Source organism: Coturnix japonica, chromosome 1 (genome assembly GCF_054131305.1).
Source record: "Coturnix japonica strain WE chromosome 1, WE-NBRP24, whole genome shotgun sequence".
Lineage (NCBI taxonomy): Eukaryota > Metazoa > Chordata > Aves > Galliformes > Phasianidae > Coturnix > Coturnix japonica.
The window spans coordinates 136,355,955-136,377,752 of record NC_140663.1 but is presented as its reverse complement, the minus strand read 5'-3'; positions in this window follow the sequence as shown (position 1 = coordinate 136,377,752).

The window sequence follows — 21,798 nt, the reverse complement described above, 5'->3', positions numbered from 1 at the left end:
CACATCAGTAATAATTACATTTTATTTTCAATTAAGAATCAAATTGATTAAGTTATTGCCCCACTGCCAATTAATAAAGGACTCGCAGGGAAATTCATTATGTTCCAGTCAAGGATGGCAATTCATTTTGCTCAAAACATTCTCAGCATCAAACCATGAAAAGGCAGCAACAGAAAAACAAGGAGACAGCAACCATTTTAAAGTAGCAGCAGGATGACAAGTTGAACCCAGCAATTTCATAAATGACTTAGCTTTCAAATTTTTGAGAGTGACTAGCTCATAGGAGGTGGACCATGTGATGAGGTTTAGGGGACCATCTCATACATTTTTCTTAGCACACCACTTCTGATATTAGAAGCCATGCACATGCAAGGAAAAAACAAAGTTGCACCAATTAATATGCTCATGCACAGACATGAATTCTGGGTTGTGATCAGCCAGCATGAGTTTGTTGGGGGAGAGTGGCCTTTTCTCAGGCAATTCATAAGTACAGTTCAAGTTACAGCATGTACAAGGGACTGCTGTTAGTAGGCTATCCCAGCAAATTCATCCTGGTCTGTCTTGGGGAACAGAATGAGGGCATAATGTCAGAGTTTATAGGATGGCAGCTGTACATAGTGTAGGGTTCTAAAGACATCAAAATGTTCTTGGCCATTTCTTTACCAATAGAGACAGCCTGGAATTTGCATTAGTTCTCTGTACTTTAGCTTTAGCATAATACTGCTGAAATCTTTTACAAAGAAGTTTGGAACCTACTCAGAAAAATATATATATATTTAAAAAAAAAAATCTAGGTTAGGGCTAGACTTCTTGTTCTTATGTTATTTTTGCTTAACCAATGTTGTATTAAGTAAATTCTCAGTATTTCACTCTGTTAAGGTCTTATTTTCAAGATCTTTCTCAACTGTTCTCACCAGTCATTCATTTTCATTTCTTACCATATTGCCATCAATGCACTCTCTCTGTTCCACAGATGATGACAGCATAAGCTATCTGTCATATTCCTGCATAGAATCTCAAAAAAACATTGAATAGAATCATTGAATGGTTTGGTCTGGGAAGGACTTTAAAGATTATCTAGTTTCAGTGGGCCTGCATTGGGCAGAGACACCATCATCTAGGTTAGATTGCTGAGTTCCCATCTTGCCTGGCCTTGAATGCTTCTGGGGGTGTCTACAACTTCTCTGGGCAGCAAGATTCAGTTGCCTCAGTACACTTACCTTGTGTGAATATCATTCTACTTTCTTCTGAGTCAACCTAATAGAAATGGTTAATTTATCATATTCCTATCTTCAGTTCTTTCTGATGGTCACTTTTGTGAAACGTTTACACAAAGTCAGTCAGTATATCACTTAAAAGTGAGCAGCACAAGAAGTCTATTCTATGTCATGAAATCACTAAGAAAAAATGAACAAATAAGTCCTTCGTTGTTTTGCTGCTTAAAAATTTGAGAGACAAACTCTTTAGTTTCATGAACTTAAAAATTATGGACTCCAAGCATTGTGGTAAGTCTGGACAAGAAAACCAAAAATAAATTACATGATTACTTACTGAACATGACACTAATATACCACCACACCAGTCGGTTCCAATTCTAAGCATAAGAGATATTGTCACTGGTGACAACAGGTATAGCTGCAAACTTAAAACCTGTATAAATATTTTGCTATTAGCTTTATTTCCATGATTTCTAACAGGAGCTTGATCATGCATACAGTAAACTCATTATCATTAATCATTTTTACCAGTTGAAAATAGGACATGTAATTTTATGGGGGGGTTGTTGTTGTTTTGTTTTTGTTTTGTTTTGTTCTGTTTCTACTTTGCTTTTAAAGTTGTGTAAAATACTACTACAGTCTATGCTAGCAATCTAGTTTTTGGACTTCCCTGTCTTTAGCATACTTGTTCATTTTTCTAATAGATCTTCTGCCCCACAGCTCTTTTTCCTTCTTAAATGTAATGGATCTTTGTGATGAATGAATCCTGTAAAGGCCTTTATTTTATTTTCTTCTAGCAGTCCTCTGCTTTCTCATCTACTCTGAAACATCACTGATTTTTATAAAGAAACAGGTTTGTTTGTTTGTTTGTTTGTTTGTTTATTTCTGGAGTTAATATTTTTCGGTAAACTTTCTTGATAATCTAGTATCTCATCTGTTAAAGGTTTTTAAAAAATTGATAATTCTTTAACACAGGAAACCACGTTCAGTAGGCACAATGAGCAAATTTCTTATAATTATATGTAAACTGCATATGTTATTAAAAATGCAGAATTTAAAATAATTAAAAGGCTTGAAAGCATTGTCAATAAAGGCAAGTCAAAAGATTAAACACAAAAGAAATGTATATAGCAGAGATAGCAGCAGGGATTATTCTTTCCCTGTATTCTGCTTTCATGAGACCACAAGTGTACTAGTATGTTCAGCTCAAGACTCCACAGCACAGAAAATAAACTTGCTCTGTTTGAGCAAGTTTAGAGAATGTCCACAAGAATGATCAGAGGGATGGAGCACCTTTCCAATGAAGACAGAACTGAGAAAGTTGTTAGTCCAAAGAATAGAAGACCTAGGCAGACCTTATAGTGGTCTTCTGATATTTAAGGAGGACTTATTGAATTGTCAAGGAGAAACTCTGTCAGAAAGGGTAGTCATAGGACAAGGTATAACAGTTTTAAACTAAACAAAAATAGGTGTAGATTAGATACAAGAAAGACATTCTCCACCATGATGATGGTGAGGCACAGGTTGTCCAGTGAAATTGTAAATGCCTGATCTCTGGAAATGTTTAAAACCAGACTGAATGGGGCTTTGGCTAACCTGGTCTAGTTGGATGTGTCCATTTCTGTGGTAGTGAGTAGCTGGTTTCTAAACCAGCTAGATGATTTTTAAAGTTCCTTTCAACTCAAAACAATCTGCGAATCTGTGAGTCCCTGTAATACCTCATTCAGACACAAAACTGATGACACTGTCCCTAGGATTAGTGGAAGTAGTAGAAAAGTGAACATGGCATAAGGGGAAGAAATAGAAACTAGGATCTATGTATATAACATAGATTGATGTTCACAGAATCACAGAATCACAGAATTGTAGGGGTTGGAAGGGACCTCCAGAGATCATCGAGTCCAACCCCCCTGCCAAAGCAGGCTCCCTACACCATGTCACACAGGAAGGCGTCCAGGCGGGTCTTAAATATCTCCAGAGAAGGAGACTCCACCACCTCCCTGGGCAGCCTGTTCCAGTGCTCCGTCACCCTCACTGTAAAGAAGTTCTTCCGCACATTCGTGCGGAACTTCCTATGCTGTACAATGTTATAAACCATTTATTTATAATTTATAAACCATTTTAACAGTATCATTTTGAATGAGACTTTTTCTCTGAGTCTGTAGTCTTAATTTAGTTTTGTTGTTGTTGTTGTTGTTGTTGTTTTTATTTTTTTCCTGTAATAATCAGATATGGAGTTATAATAGTTATTTGATTGTTAATATTTCAACTATTTCAACTTTTTCTAACTGCACGTTTGTAGCTTTACAGGCACCATGTGAATCCCTTTAGTCTCAAGATTTTGAGAGTAACACTATTCTATTTTAGTTTGGTGGACACAGATCATGTTACCTGTTTTTTGAGTAAGAAGTGCAGACAATTGTAGCAGCTTAATGAATCTGCAGACATTACATTGTAAAAGGAAGATATTAACTCTTAAGTATATTGCTAATTTTTCAACTCTAACTTCTACTATTAAGTGGGAAAAAAACATAAGAAACATGAATCTGAATGCAAATCATGCCCAGCAAAGGAAGGATATGCAATATAAAAAACTTGCTTTCACCTGTCTGCTGTTACTTTTTTTTTTTGAAACTAGACTGATTGAATAAGTATTAGCACTGTTTAAAGCAAATGAAAAGATATTTTATTCTTGCCGTATACAGAAAATAATTCAGAACTTTTTTGGAAATTATATATTGAGTCATCTCTAGCAAAAGCAAGAATTTTTATCTTATTGAAAAATGTATCCTAAAGTTATGTAACATTCTAGTTTAATACTCATAGCTCATTTACACATAGATTTTTTCCATCATCTCAGTGTCACAGAATCAGTGCCATATAGTTATCAGTTAAAGAACTCTCATATATCTATCTTTTTGGATGAAAATTAGACATTATATGAACTTTTTGTGAGTGAACTACTTTTGAAATATTTTCTTCTGACTAAGTATTATAGAGCCTGAGACTTTACAGAGAAGTACTAAAGTTGTGCAAATAAATAAATAAGTCATCTATTCTCCTGTGTAAGATTTCAAATAATAATTTAAAAAAATGAAATGCTGAGAAGTATTACAGCTCACAGAAAATAAGAGCACAGGTTGGTAGTTAGTTCCAGCATAGTTTGGTATATTAATCATTGTGAATAGTATTTTGTTTTGAGAATGACCTCTCTTGAAGTAAAACAATCAGTTGTACTAATTGCTTCTCAGCATGTATAGTTTCCACAATTTGGTCACACTTATTTATTCAGCAGTCAGAAGATAGATTAATTCTACAAAGATGTAATTATATTTACAACATTAGAAACAAGACATTTGGAAAATCAAAAAGTTAACTTTGGGAATTAAACTTAAGCAATGAAAGTAATACTTCTACTTTGCTTTTCTGTACAGTGTTCTTGTCTTTGCCTTATTGGAAAAACGTAATGGTGAGTATCTTTTTGTTGGTTTTGAGCATCTGACAAAGTAATATGCTGTGTGCACACATCAAGTACGTGACTTTAGAGGGAAGTTTGTAGTTCACAGTTCTGACAATTTGGTTTTGACAGAAATGTTTGTGACAGAGTGGAATCTAGGTTGATGAGACCTTTAAAAGCTTTTCTGTGTGTTTTGTCAGTTTCTAAGAAGCAGGAAAAACAGTATTTTCTATGCAAGCCAAAACTAAACTTTTCTAAGTTTAAATACTGTTAATCTGCCTGCATCTGGTGAGCCTCACCTCTGTGCCTGGGAAGATCGTGGAGCAGATCTTCCCTATGTTAAGACACATACAGGATGAAGAGGTGATCTGAAACAGCCATCATGGTTTCATCAAGGACAGATCTTGCCTGACCAATCTGGTGGCCTTCTATGATGGAGTGACAGCATTGGTTACTGGGGGAAGGGCAACAGATGTCATCTACCTGGACTTCTGCAAAGCCTTTGATATGGTCCCTCATCACATTTTTTTCACTAAGTTGGAGATGTATCAATTAGAAGGATGGTCAGTTCAATGGATTAAGAACTGGTTGGCTGGCTCATATCCAGCTTTGATCAATGGTTCTATGTCTGAGTGGAGGCAGCTCACAAGTGATGTCCCCCAAGGGCCTGTCTTGGGAGTGCTCTTCAACACCTTTATTAGTGACATAGATGATGGAACTGAGTGCACCTTCAGCAGTTTTGCAGATGACACCAAGCTCAGTGATGTAGTCAACACAGTAGGGGGAAAGGAAGCCATCCAGAGGGACCTGGACAGGCTGGAGAAGTAGGCCCATGTGAACTTAATGAGGTTCAATAGGCCAAATGCAAAGTGCTGCACTTGGGTCAGGGCAATCCCAGGTATTTATGAAAACCAGGGGAAGATCTTGAGAATAGCCAATTGGAGAAGGACTTGGGGATCCTAGTGGATGAGAAGCTGGATATGAGCCAGCAGTGTGCTTTTGAAGCTTTGAAGTCTGACTATATCCTGGGCTGCATTAAAAAACAGAGTGAACAGCAGGGAGAAGGAGGTGATTGTCCCTCTCTACTCAGCTCTTGTGAGGCCCCAGCTGGAGTCCTGCATCCAGGCCTGGGGACCCCAGCACAAGAAAGACACGGAGCTCCGAAACAGGTCCAGAGAAGAACCACTAGGGTGATTAGAGGTTTGGAGACTTCTTCTATGAAGAAAGGTTGAGAAAACTGGACTCATTATCTTGGAGAATGGAAGTCTCCGATGAGACCTCACTGTGGCCTTCCAGTACTTGAAGTGAATGTATAAACAGGAGAAGGAATGACTGTTTACATTGGTTGACAGTGATAGGACAAGGGGGAATATTTTTAAACTAAGTCAGGGGAGATTTAGGTGAGATATTAGGGGGAAGTTTTTCACTCATTGAGTGGTGATGCATTGAAACAGATTGTCCAGAGAGTCTGTGGATGCCTCATCCCTGGATGCATTCAAGGCCAGGCTGGATGTGGCTCTGGGCAGATTGGTCTAGTGGTTAACAACTCTCCTTGCAGCAAGGGTGGTTGAAACTAGATGATCCTTAAGGTCCTTTCAACCTAGGACATTCTATCATTCTGTGATCATCTGGAATGCTCTGTCACATAGTACTTACTTCCATTCTCCTCAGTTCCAGCCATTACTGGATGCCTTTTTGGCCTGCTGTAAGTAAAGATCAAGTTTGAGAACATCTAAAGAACCTGAAGGTGCATGGGAGCCATGGGACCTGATGAGATTAATCTGCGAGTTCTGAGAGAACTGGAAAATGAAGTTGCCAAGCCAGTATCCGTCATATTTGAAAGCTCATGGCAGTCTGTTGAAGTTTCCACTGAATGGAAAAGGGGAAACATAACCCCTACTTTCAAGAAGGGGAAAACAAAGATCCAGGGAACTACAGGCCAGTCAGTCTCAATGGACAAAGGAAGAGCAACTGACATTATCTACCTGGACTTGTGCAAAGCATTTTGACACTGTCCGACATGACAGTCTGGTCTCCAAATTGGAGAATTCTGCTCCTCTGCTCTCATGAGACCCTACCTGGAGTACTGCGTCCAGTTTTGGAGCCCCCAAAGCAAGAAGGACATGGAGTTGTTGGAACAGGTCCAGAGGAGGGCCATGAAGATGATCAGAGTGCTGGAGTACTTCGCCTACAAGGACTGTCTGAGAGCTGGGGCTTTTTAGCCTGAAGAAAAGGCTCCTGGGGGAAGTTATAATGGCCTCCTTGTACTTGAAGGGGTCTACAGGAAAACTGAAGAGGAACATTTTATAAAAGCACATAGAGACACAACAGGAGGAATTGTTTTTAAGCGGAAAGGATAGATTTAGACTAGATATTATGAAGAAATATTTTAATGTGAGGATCATGAGACAGTGGAACAGGTTGCCCAGTGAGGTTGTAGATGCCCCCTCCCTGGAAGCATTCAAATCCAGGGCGGATGGCCATCTTCTTCCTTGTCCTAGTCTTGGGCTACTCCAGAACGCTCTTTTCAGTGCTCTGGGTTATCTCTGAGCTTACACTGAGACTGTAGGTCCTCCATCACTGTCACTGAGACTAAGGTGAGCCTATTTCCCTATCTTTCAGTAGAATCTGTAGATTTTGTCTCTACTAGGACCTCTGTCAGATCAGTTGGGCTCATATGTGTAGCTTGAAAACAGCACTGCATGCTAATTAACAATAAATGCTAGTGTTTCTGGAAGTTAATTTAACACCTATCTGAACAGCTCTCTTTACATCACAGAGAGCCCAATTATATTGCCATAAACGTTCGATACACGGTAAGAAATTCTACCAGACCATCAACTACTGCACCTATAAGACCACAGATTTCTTTGGTTTTCTGCCATATCTGTGTGCTCCTTTGATTTCAACAGCTGAATCTATTCCTTGGTCTGAACAGATACCACCAAAATACAATATGAGCTTATATGCAAATAGCCTCCTACTCTAAATCTGGAACAGGAACCCATCTTCTGAAGATGAAACATTACAACACTTATTAAACAAACAAACAAACAAAAACAGCCAACAAAAGTTTCCTTTCTACCACATGTAGTACAGAGGATAAAAGAAGCATGCCAGAAGCCTGAGAAAATCAGCATTGGATGAAAAAGAAGTCTTGTATGCAGGATACATTTATAACTTCCTCTGTATGCATTAAAGTATTAGTACTTCTATTTCCTAGGATAGTAATCAAAACTAGAAATCAGGTAGCAACAATCTCCAATTTTGCAAGAAAAGATTAGTATACAAATTTACAAGGTGTAATCCCAGTTTGAAAAACCACAGATATAAAAATTCATCAGATGCAATCATAAACTCAGATCTCACAAAAGCCACTCTGGATCAAGGACTCATTTACTGGATCATCATCGCAGTTCTGTGGTTAAACTAGTGCTGTTAAGTTTTATGAAAGTGGATGATCTGACTACACCTAGTCAGAGGCATTTATAAGGAATTATCTTAATCCCTATGTTCACTGCAATAGTTTCTTTACTATTACTTTCTCTCACTGGAAAACACTATAAGCAGAAAACAAAACAAAACAAACAAAAAAGACACAACAGCTATATTGCTTTTCAGCTAAAAGATTCTATGTATTGGTGTTGAAAGAACAGGGCTATGAGTTCTCTTCATCACTATACCGTCCTTTTATATTGCATCATCATAATATTCTTTTACACCTCAGAGTATGATGACAGATAATTTTATGTATACATATTGGTTTTCTTGTAGTGAACAATAGGTTAAAAACACCAGAGTCCATTTAATTATATTTTAAATGCAGGTCCATGTGCTGTTATTAATTCTAGAGTAGAATGGAAGGAAATATAGACTGGAGTTTCCGAAATCTCTGGTGCTAAATTAATTTAAAAACTTTATATGAAATATTTCTGCATCTAAAGGGCATACTTATTCGCATTTATTTATCACATTGTACTCTAATCAAATGAAAATGTTTTGGTAAAAGTCAAGATTTTCATAAGAAATAAATTCATTCTGAAGAATTTGATACAGATGTAATCTTCTGCAGTTTCTTTTCTGCAGAAGATTACACAATAATTTTCTTTTAATGAGAAATGAGAAATGATCTTCAGTGTTCTCACTTTCTTCAGAATTTCTAGCAATAAAAAGGATTTTTATTTGGTCAAAGGCATATTTCAGAAGCACTGGTATATATTTTTTTCATAAATTGAAAATAACAGAACACTCAAAACCAAAACAAAATAATAAATATTTTTCTGCTTCATTTGGCGTATTGGGATTCTGATTTGAACCTTCTGATATTTAACTAACTTGTAGGACAAACACTGTTTGGACAACATTCTACAAATTCTGAAAGAAGTCAATCTAGTATTTGGGTTTTATTTCTAATACTAAAAGTGCTACCTTAGTTAACATTTACAAAGATTCAGCCTATAGAAATTACTTAGTACATTACTGAAAACAGAATATTGTAGATACCGCACATGCTTAAATGTAAGTACCTTACTCTTTAAATTACCTTTCAACAATCAGCAACATTCAACAATCATAAGAATAAATCCTTTGTTATTTTTCCTTATTTATTCTTTGAGTTGCAGTATTTGTGCCTCTCTTTCATTAAAAAAGAGATTTTGTCAGACATTATAAATATTCTCTTTAATGTTTTATTATATTTATTCCTACCTATTTTAGGTAATTAATTGCCAAGTAAACAGTCACAACCTTTTCTTCTCCTTTCAGTTTAGAATCATACAATCCCTAAAGTTGAAAGGGGTCTCTGAAGACCAGCTAGTCCATCATCCCTGCAAAGATCAGGGACACCACAGCTAGATCAGGTTGCCCAGGGCCTGATCCAGCCTTGCCTTGAAAGTCACTGAAAAAGACGTCTTCCTTATATCCAACCTAAATCTACCCTTTTTGAGCTTGAAACCTTTTCCCTTTTTTCTGTATTCACAGACTCTGCTAAAGAATCTGTCCCCTTCTTTCCTGTAGTTTTGAAGGGAACTATAAATCATTTAATATAAAGATGTTATAAATGAACAATTACCGTTTCTTCTTCTTTATTGCAATTATTTTTTATTTGTCTGACATCATTCTATCCTGCTTGTGTAAGCTATATTAGATACTTCTGTTTTATTTGTGAGCTGGGATTATTATAATCAACATTCTGAATCCCTCCTTGGCTATTCTAGAAATAATTTCATAATAATTACATTAAATAGTAAATAAAATAAACGTGCAGTTTTATTCATCTCTCCAGTTCTTTCAAGTTATCTGTATATACTATGTTGTTACAACAGCTGAGAACAAAAGATTTAAATAGGAAACATTTGTTAATAACATACATGATAAAAGTGTTTTTGCATTATTCCCAAAGCAATAACTTAAGTTAGCTTACAGTTACATTTGCTATAATATGCAATATAACATCTAACTAAAAGATGAAATATGGGCATATTTCATCAATTTTTCAGATACTCTGGGATGCCACTCAGATACTTTGATAACAAGTATGAGCTTTAAATACATGTCAAAATCCAGATGATTTTGAAACACAAAGCCTCGAAAGATCTGGAATGATAAGTTATTTTTTGTGAATATACTGAAACTGTTGTAATTCATACACTGTATTGATGAAGCATACAAAAACATTATACATCTGGTACTATAAGAAGATTCTCCTGTTTTGAATTCTGTTCATTATGCATTGCACACATTGTAACAACACGTGAACACTGTGGGCAGACTATAATGAGATTATATACTAGATTTGGATGTACAAATCTACATTCATATTAAGATATTTTTTAAAAAAGTTAACGCCCTGGAACTATGGATCTTCATTGCATTAGAAAGTAATACCCTTTATCTCCTTGGTGTAAGAGTTTGTTTACTGCAATGACACAGAAAGACTCACAAGTCAAGGCAGGGCACTTGACAGCTTATATGTAACAAAGAGACAGAATTTGATGAAGATGCTTAGCAAAACTTTACTTAAATAAGCTAGTTTAATTGGAATGCCTTTCATTTAAAAAAATGTTAATAGTAAAGAGTTAAAAATTTTGTAGCTGTGGGAACAGCTAGACCCTACTGAATTATACTGTGATACAATGCAATAGCAGGCTATTGTGCGATCAGAAGTAAACAGAAAATATGGTCTTCAGTGAAGAGAGGGGAGAAGATGATAGTAGAAGTACAAAAGTGCTTGTGAATGCTCTAAATATCTCAGAATTACTGAGAACAGACAATGGTGAAATGGTGGGAATACTACTACTACTAGTAACAATGGAAAAGAAAAAGCACAAGTGCAGCATCTGACAGTTTGCACAGCTACAACATTGTTCTCACTGCTGATTAAAAGAAATGTGGAGACTACAAGTAGGCTGTTTCATCTTCAACTGCACTGCCACTGAAAGAACAGAACAAGCTTTCCTCCTGCACTTTGCACTGTTTATAATTTGCCTCCCCATCTGGAGGCTGAGATGTACTGTAGTACTGTTTCTTCAAGTTTTCTTCTTTTGGAAAGACTTTTTTAAATCTGTGTTCTTTTAATTATTTTGTTCTTCATTGGGACAGTGAATTAACTGAGTTGTCCAACTGAAGCAAGTAATAAAACTAATGTTAGCAAGAAGGGTGCTATCACTTGTACACTAAAAAACTGCATACCCTGTACTTGCACTCAGTCTTTATTCCTGTGATGTATGTTTTTGGATAGTTGCTTTTTGTTTGTTTGTTTGTTTGTTTGCTTAGTGTATATATATATATAAGTAATTATTTTTAAATAGTTATTTTTAAAATGATTTAGTTAGTTAGTTAGTTAGTTAGATAGTTTAAATTATTCTAATGAAAATGTCTCATTATATTCCAGGTGTACTTTTATGCCTTCGGGCTCTGCATGGATGACTTGATTTGTAAGTGTGCCTGATGCTGATAAGTTAAGAATTCAAATAATAATTCTCTTAACAAGTGGTTCCTACCTCATATATACCCTCTTGTTTTTTCCCAGTAAGTGCACTAGGATCTTCAAGACTCAGTAATTGTGGCTGTTTCATGAAAATTCTGGCTTATGTCAGACAACCAGAATAAATAAATTATTTGCATAAGATAGTGTTAACTGATGTGCTAAACATGAGAAATTACAGAAGAAAAGTAAGAAAGAAAAATAATTCAATTTTGATTATCATATAACTTAAATACTCACCCAACATCTAAGCAAGACGGTACAAAATATAAGACTGAAATACTGACTTCATGGGCTTTTCAGAATGTTTAAGTATCAACAAAAGCTGAAAAGACAAACTTATCTGGAGTGGACTGACTTGACATTACAATGTTGATTACACTTACACATAGAAATATGTGTTTTTACATGCAGCGCAGACTAAGTCCAAGTTGCGTACTTACTAAAATGAAGGGGAAAGTTGTGAGTTGAGTTTCTTCTACCTATAAATATATAATAGTAATGAAGTAGCATTTATTATACTGCCTCATCAAAGATTAAGTGGGATATATAATTCTGAACTTCCCAGTACTTATAAAATTCCTTAGTATCTCTGAATGCTTTGCTGATTTGCTTTCATGATGAAACTGCATGGAAGGACTATTTATTGTTTCTGAGTTCTGCGCTGTTACTCCTTCTGCTCTTCAAACCTTGCCAGGCCAATTAATATTCTTTATCTCTAAGAAGGGTAATTCATCTTAAGTAAATGTGGTTTTAAAGCAGATCCCAGCATACCAATTACTTGAGAATACCAGTATGATGCCATTGTATTATGGATAAGTGAAGACTTTGCTGTATTTATCAGAAACAAAAACTTCAGAATATGTTATGTAAAACATCAGTAGTACTTTAAGATTTTGCTTCTTTCCTCCTTTAGTTTTCCTGTCTTTTTTTGATGTCTCCTTGACAAAGCTACAATGAATATGTTCTTTTTTTTTCTTCATCTTTTTTTTTTTTTTTTTTCAGAAGGAATATTATAATTTTCTGTTCACACTGTAAACCAAATCACTATTTATTTAGGTTACTGACTGAAAAATGGGAACCTGAGGAACTCACATGACACATAGCAACAGATAATCATTTTCACACAGATGCTCTCAACCCATTGACCTGGATTTTCAACAGATGTTGCCTGGATCTTCTAGACCTATTCTAAAAAGGTTAAATGTTAATAATTAGCCTTTCTTTAATCAGCTGTTTAGGTAATACTAAGAAACTCTACGGTAGTTTTTCTTACTCTAACATCTTACATAAGTAAAAGTACAAAGAAATGCACATCTACTCCAGTTCTTCTTTCTCTAGGTCTAAAAGGTAAATTCTAATGATAACTGACCTTATCTCCTGTTAATACTGATAAAAAACGAGTGTGCCTAATGCTCGTTTTTTATGACTAATAGACATATGACTATTCTATTGAAAATGGAATAAAATAGAAAATTGATTTTCTTGTGATTGTTCTTAATTACTTTGATAAAATAATTTTTTAAATAATAGGTAGGAGGTGAAGATAAAATAGCTTTCCTACATGTGCATACCAGTACATCTGGTGTAATTAGTTTTATGTCTTAGTCATGTAAATCTGTAAAAGTTTTGTGCTTATAGTTTGTACAGGAGGTTGCATGTATCTCGTGTTATGCAATCCAAATTGCTGTGCAATCATTCTAACACATGTAAAACTGAACTAAGCCTGAAAACCATGTTAATTTACATGTAAAAACTATCTGAGTCTCACATTCCTCAATTAGGCTATTGATTAAAATTCACACTCGTTCAGAAATCTTGGAAAGTATTCCATATTAATGAAAGGATAACTATATTTAAGAGCAGATTCTTATAATCTCAGTCATTGGCAAAAATCAGAATATAACATTCATTGTCCATTTTTGTAGTTACAAAGATGTTTCAAAGTAATTCGTTGTTTGGACCTTTTGCAAAACTGTAAGTTTTAAGCACAATTACTTAAATTTAAAAAATCCTGTAAGTGACTTCCTAAGTTTTTGCCACCAAAACTATCAGGTAATTAGATGATAACTTTAGCTCTACAGCAAATGAATTTAGTGTTCAGAAGCAATGGCACTGACATTGTATTTTATCTTTGAAAAGCTATATAAAGATGCAGAAATATATAGTTTACAGCTTGCTTGTGAGAGGGATGAAGGGACAGCATTGAGCTCTGCTCTCTAGTGACTGCGATGCACCTACTCAACTGTCTGAGGCTGAATTGGGGAATTCGGGTTAGATGACAGGAAAAGATTTATTTGTTTAGGTAGTGAGATTTATGAGGATATCTGCTACAAATGGATAATGAAAATAGAGTAAAAGTAAATTTTAAACTCCCTCTGAAGCTCACTTTTTCAAACTTAAGACTGGAGCTTAGATGACTGATATAAATAAGGAAAAGACAGATTAAATACACTGTAGAGCTAGGAGCTTTGAATTGCTGTGTGTGTGGTGCATTTTTTCTTTTTTTTCCTTTTTTTTTCTTTTTTTTGGGGGGGTGGGGTTGGGGAGTAGGGGGTTGGGAAAAGGAAGGGTTTATTTTGTTTACTCATTTTTTTTAATTTTGAAAAAGGATGTGATTAAAGTGTTAACCTTAACTGGCCTGAACTATAATTCAACACTGGATGTGAATATCATGTATGCAGTGCTTTCATAGATTTCATAGATGCACAGTACATTTTTTAATGTTATACATATTTTTGTTAATTGTTGAGCACTTATATAAAACATTAGTTATTTAGTTCTGAGACGCTACTAAAGAAAATAATTTTATATATGCCTTATGTATACAGTGCACTTAAGCAAAGGGTATAACAGAGTTTCTAGTTCCTAATTAATGTAGTGATATGAATGAGTGAAAAAGTTTCTCTCCATCATGGAACATTTTAAAAATAATGATGAAAATATTTGAATGATCTTTTAAATATTTCCCAAGAGTCATGATTATCTGCATCTACGTTTTTATACTTTTAATAGTGCCAGAATGACAGTTATCCTTTTCTTAGAAAACAGTGGAAGAACAAAAATGGCTGTCAGCATCAGGACATTTCATAAATTCTCACATATGAAATCATATTCCAAAACATTAACCTATTTGCAATAATTAGATTATTCTTTTAACAAAAGCAAGATCATCTCTTCTTGATTTTTGTGCAGGTGTTTATATTCTAGACCAAATTCCAATTTCTTACCAGTGCTCAAAGAATATGAGAGGGTGGGGAAAAAAGAAAATCAGCACACAAGTGAAGTGTTTGTGTCAAAAGTATTGCTAGAAGATATGAACTGAATAATCAGTAATGAGTATTCAAAGTTGTTAGTCATAATCTGTAACAGTAGGAAAAATTACTTATCAGAAATTGAAAATGTTTTTTGTTTTTTTGTTTTTTTTGTTTTTAATTATGAACCATTGAAATATTCCATATTTCAGTATATGCCCTTACATTATCTTCTGTTTGCAAGAACAGTTATATTACTGTAAAGATTAATGCATGCCATGGATGTTTTACATTAATTACAAATGAAGATAAATTAGTTTTATATTTAGGAAATAGACCACATTATTTTTGCGGACTGTTTTTAACTCTTACATGCATACATGGTTACAGCACTCATGGCAGTCACTGTAATATATTTCACATTTGTTAGTATAAGAAAATACATACCACATCATGTCATAAGGCAAAGAAAATAAACAGTTGCTCAAGTAAAGTAAGCCCCTAAGAGGTGTTGGACTGTATCTTGCTAATTAGACTGTCAGCTGCTTGAATACTGTTTATACAAACAATAATTTGTTTCTGACAAGTGCAACTGTCACCTTTATGATGTCAAATAGGCTAATTCTACTTAGATATTTTGTTGTTACTCTTTTTGGCTTCTGTATGTTCCACTATGAATCAAGATACTCATTTGTAACAGACAAGTATCCTTGGGCATGTCCTACTACTTTCCAAATACATTCCATGTTCTTGCAGAAGCAAGTAATATAAACTGGCTTTCTCACATCAGATAAATTACTGTAGCAGTGAGGGTCATCCTCAAATATCGGCTTTCTGATCCATGAATGAACAGAGAGCATGATGACATGAAGGAGGAGTACATTTGCTCACAGAATGAAATATATATGAGAAATATCGTCAAATTTTTCTGCCTAACACTCTAGTCCAAATTTTATCGTGTTATTTTAATCTTGATTTTAATCAGTAAAGCATATAGAATGGAGCAGGGTAGGAAGTAGCATTTTTACAAGTATATTTAGTTCTCACACTCATCAAAGACCACAAACAAAAAATGATCATATGATTATTGCATGATGTCATCAAGGGGCTAGTTTAATTTCTGTGGGTAATTTCACTGTCTGTTTTGGTGCCCTAATATTTTTTTGTATTTTTTAAATACTCTTTTCTGTTGTGTAATATGTGCCTACTTGTAATATATTCCAACAATTACTTCAGGGGGATATGCTTTGTTCTGTATAATTGATTGGTTGATTTTTTTTGTTTGTTTTTTGGGTTTTTTGGTTTTTTTGTTTTGTTTTGTTTTATGTTTTGGTTTTTTAAGTGTTTTTTCCTGTTGTTAAGGACTCCAACTCTTAAATCTGCTACTGTAGAAATATTAATTCTCTGGAAATTGTTCTTTCTGTTTGCTTGGAGATAGAGACATGGGCATTATTTTTTCCCTTGGGTTTTTTTGTTGTTTTTTTCTCTTTTCCCATTATTGTCTGACTTGAACATGCTTTTGCTCCTCTAAGCTTCTGTAACAATGCCTAGAGGCTTGCTGTAGAACACTTTAGCCTCTGTATCTGACCTTGCACACATGGGATGAATTTCTTATAAGAACTCTCTCTTCTAACAGGAATAGTCAGACAGGTATGGATTTATAACTTATGTTGAAAAAAAACATCTTCAGTCTACATTTTTTCTTGACTATTCAAGCTTCTGTGTTTATCTCAATGAGTTCTAATGTCAGGGGAGAGACTGAAAGTCTTAACATTTGTGCACTTAAAAAAAAAAATAAGAAAAACAAAAACTGCTTTATTTATTTAGGAAAATTATATTTCTTTTTTTATTTAGTATTCATGATATGAAAGCATATAATTTACATGCAAACAGACCTGCTACCTTAAAGTATTTTAAACTCTCATTGTATAATCTGTTCACTACGTAGAGTGAGCAATATTTTGGATGAGTTCTGGAGAATAGTGTCCACGTAAAAAAAAAAAAAAAACAAAAAAAAAAAACCCAAAAAAACGAATAAGCTTTAGTCTGAGAAAAAGTGTCAGAGCTCAGATTTTGTGCTTAAGGCTCTTTCTCACAAACCAAGGTGACCTTACTTAAACTGCATCTGGGAGGCAATGTACAGCCTTTCCTGATCCCTGAAGCTTATCCATGTGCTGGAAGAATGTGAGGTGGCACAGAGATAAACTGCTTCTCATCAGTTAAAGAATACATAAGAAACAGATCCATGCTTGATCTTAATGTTATGACTTTTCTATGTTTTCCAGCTTGGGTATCACTCATCTGTAAACAGAAACATGCATGTAAAGAGAAGCAGGGCAGCTAATGCAGAGTACTTCCCCATATTCAGTTTTTCAGCATGTAAGGAGAAGAAAAAAAGACTACATTTTGAGCAGGTTCACACCTGCAGATTGGAAGCCTTTATATATACTTCAGCAATTCCCCCTGGAATTGAAAGGCTTCTCTTTTCTTCTAGGGAAACATCATTGTATGCCGCGGGGGATTAGAAAACAATACTTTTACTGAAGTCCACGTAGAGACTTGGTCACAATCTTTCTCTTTACTGTGTTACAAATATATTGTAAATATAGTCTGTAGCACAATGTTGTCTTTGGCTTCTAGGATTATTGCAGTACATGGCAGCTGTTTACTCAAAATCGGGAATATTGCTAAGAATTTTTTCATTTTTTAAAGGAATATTTCCAGCCTTGATGTTTCAGTGGTTATCAATGGTATCTTTCTGATGCAGTGAGCAGATCCTCTGGACAGTGCACTTGGTGTTCTATAATAATATAAGGAGAGAGAATCACATAACAATGAAGAATTTTAACCAAAGTTCATAGCCCTAAAAGGTAATAATTAACAAATAAAAAATAAATGAGAAAAAGGAAAGGAAAGGAAAGGAAAGGAAAGGAAAGGAAAGGAAAGGAAAGGAAAGGAAAGGAAAGGAAAGGAAAGGAAAGGAAAGGAAAGGAAAGGAAAGGAAAGGAAAGGAAAGGAAAGGAAAGGAAAGGAAAGGAAAGGAAAGGAAAGGAAAGGAAAGGAAAGGAAAGGAAAGGAAAGGAAAGGAAAGGAAAGGAAAGGAAAGGAAAGGAAAGGAAAGGAAAGGAAAGGAAAGGAAAGGAAAGAGAAAAAGAAAAAGAAAAAGAAAAAGAAAAAGAAAAAGAAAAAGAAAAAGAAAAAGAAAAAGAAAAAGAAAAAGAAAAAGAAAAAGAAAAGAAAAGAAAAGAAAAGAAAAGAAAAGAAAAGAAAAGAAAAGAAAAGAAAAGAAAAGAAAAGAAAAGAAAAGAAAAGAAAAGAAAAGAAAAGAAAAGGAGTCTGGTTCAGTGGTGTAATCAGAGAATCATAGAATTGCTTGGTTTGGAAGGGTCCTAACAGATCATCAGACTCCCACCCCTGCTTTGGGAAGGATTGCCATGAGCAGGACTGTTAGGTAGGAAGGTCTGTATTTATTTTTTCGCTATGTAATTTCACAGTTAAAGTGCGTAACATATTCCCAAGTTTATCTTCCTCTATTACTCAGATAATGACTAGGATGATAAGAAAAACTAGTATTGAGACTGTTTCTAAGATTGATAGAGAGTAAAACATACACAATGACAATAAGAAAGGAATGTTCTAAAGAGTGCCGGGTAAGATGCTTCACTCAGAATAAAATCTCCACTGTCAAACATTAAGTCCTTAATAGCAAAAAATCCTACGTTAATGTTTTAGTATCAGAGCTTACTGGGTGTAAAAACTGTTTTCTTCAGTATTGTGTATTATGTTTTATGTGTTGTTTTATGTTTAAATCTTTTTCTTTTTTTCTTTCCTCCCTCCATGCTCCCCAAAAATCACCTACTATAACATCTCCTATAGACAAGATTTAGACAGCTGTAGGATGTTCACTGTAAGGAGACTTATGAAGGCAGCCAGTATTATCAAACTGAAAAATTTAAAATCAACGTTTCTGACTTTTCAGGCACAGTGACAACTAGGTGCATTATCTGTTTTGGGGACCTTGCTACTTAAATATCCACTAACACATACAAAAGTTTGTTTTAATTTCACAAACATACTGTGAATGGATTATACGTATTTAAGTGTGTATGGTTATTTTTCTTCCCTAAAATCTTAACTGATAATGTTTTCCCAAAGAGACCTAGGCATCTCTTGACACTGAAATATATTACCTATTAAAAGTAAGATGTTAAGTAAAATTTCTAATTGTTCTCCATATTTCAAAACAAACTAAAATAATACCCTCTTTTGACTGACAGCAAAACTTTGATGCAAACATTCTTTCTGAGTTGATTTTCGTAGGGCATTTCAAAATATCATTATTTTCCAGATGGGATAGAAAAAATATAGAAGATTTAGAACAAGTAGCTTTTTAAAGATTTCTTTATTGCATCTGAGAAGACAAGAGAGCAGGCAGCTGACATTCCCACTGCCTTCATAACATCCTTTTTTTTTTTTTCTTTCTTTTAGTATAACTTCTCTATGGTTTCATTTTTTTACCCCACTGCTACTAAATTCTAAATGTATTAAGAAGAATTCGCTATCTGCACTTCTTCCCAGATTCTCTGATGTTATCTTCACTTTCTGCAGTAATTTAGTGCTAGTTCTTGACATTTATTCTCCTCCTGTTACTGATAAATTGGATTCTAAAAAAAAAAACAAAAAAAAAATCACTTTTTTATTATTCAGTGACAATATAGTTTTTGTTTTTTGAGTTACCTTGTTTCACACTTCTTTATTGTGTTGTTTATAAACAACCAGTTTATGAAATAAAGGGCAGTACAGTACAAACCCTTTATTCTTATGGAGAGCAAAGCAGTGAAACAGTGTTACATTTCAAAGTCATATTCATCTCATCATTTTCTGTGCAGTCATATATCATGGTGTTTATGTTGTAATCAGTTCAACAAGCATCCCTAGGTTTTCTACTATAACTCAAGCACTTTGAAATTCATAGACAGTTTATGAGAGGATTCTTCTCCTATTATGTTAGGCAACCGAAACTGCTTAGACAGATGCCATCCTTTTCTCTGTACTCTGAGAAGAAAGTCTACTGTGCAGAATTAGATTTTAAATTTTTAAGAAGTGTTTTCTACAGATTTTTCTTTTTCCATTTGTAAAAACAATAGGTAATCTGATATTTCTAGCTCAAAAACAAGCATCTGACTTGGCAGCTGAATTCATTCTCAAGTAATCTAGTTCTGTGCTTTTATTTTTTAATTCAAAACTTTTATTTGAACTTCTGATAAGCAGTTTGTAGTTACAGCTAAGACGCATTATGTCCAGTTTCCACATACAAATTTTAAGATCAAAACTGGTAAACAAGCATAAGCAAACTTTCACTCCCAGTTTAATTTCAGAAAAATAAATAAATAAAAATTAAAAGTTGTTATATTTCTTTAACTATTTCTGGTGATTTTTAAATTTATTTATTTTTTTTTTCCCCTGCATATGAGAGAGGAATTCTTAATTGATTTTCAGGTATTTAATATTTTATTTGATTGCTTTCACTAGGTGTACACACACACACACACACACACACACACATATATATAATGCTATTTTTATATATTTTATTATTATATATATGCATATTATTATTATGTGTATATATATATATATCTAATATAATAATACAATATATAACAGTAGCAACATAATATACATTGTTTGTTAGTGAATTTAGTGTCATTAAGTGGTTACGTATCTGAAAAGCATTGTTTGCAGACACCTGTATCCATGGAAATGCTATATGAAAGTATTTAAGTAGAATTTATACCAGCTGATTATCTTCATGAATTTATCCTCACTAGCTCTATATTGTTTACTCTTTTATCTGCTCTGGGACCTCAGCAAATCTCCACTCTCTGGTTGTAATCAAAGAACTTTATACATTTTCTTTGATGTCTTTTCTTTGCTCCTCATATTCTTTGCTGTCTTTTCCCTTTTTCCTGATTTTTTTTTAAACAGAAAATTAGTTTCTATTAAAAGTACATTGGGAGATGTGTTTTAAACAGTTTCATTTTACTTGCTTTGTGTTTCTGAACTGTGTCAGGAGAAGAAAGGTTGGTCTGGTAGTTAATCATGAACTGCTGAGTTACGGGAGGCAGAGAGGTAGATGGTAAAAATGAAGGACCAAAAAAAAAGAAAACAAAGATACAAATGACTATTTCTGATTTTATCATCTAATCAGAAGCTCAGAAGGTGAATGAAACTGCTAGACAGTGGATAAATATTTTTGCATACATCAATCTAGAAGTAATCAGATCTAGAAATAATGAACTGATTAAAGCTTATGAGATTCTTATACTATTCTGTAAGGGAAATAATTCAGTGCATATACTGGCTACCATTGTTTCCAAGCAGACTTGGAAAACATGGGACATTTCTTGCTATTTAGAATGGTGTTTGGTTTGGTTTGTGTTAAATGAATGAAAGAGATGGTTAGGCTTCAGAGAAATAGTGAGTGTGTGAGTGACAATTCTTGAATCATGGATCCAGAATTAGCTAATTAATCAACAAACTAGACATAATATTTTGAATTAAAAATAATGTCTCTTGATGTCTGTGATGTTAAAACTCATTTTTTAACTAAATAATAAACAAAGAACTTGAATAGCTATTTATATATATAGGGTTGGAGGAGACCTCTAGAGATCATGTAGTTCAACCCCTCTGCCAAAGCAGTCTCCTTTGACCAGGTTGCACAAGTAAGCGTTCAGGTAGGTCTTCAGTGTCTCCAGGGAAGAAGTCTCCACAACCTCTCTGGGCAACCTGTTCCAGTGCTCCATCACCCTTGCTATGAAAACATTTTTATGCACATTTCTGCCAAACTTCCTATGCTTTATTTTGTCCCCGTTTCTCCTT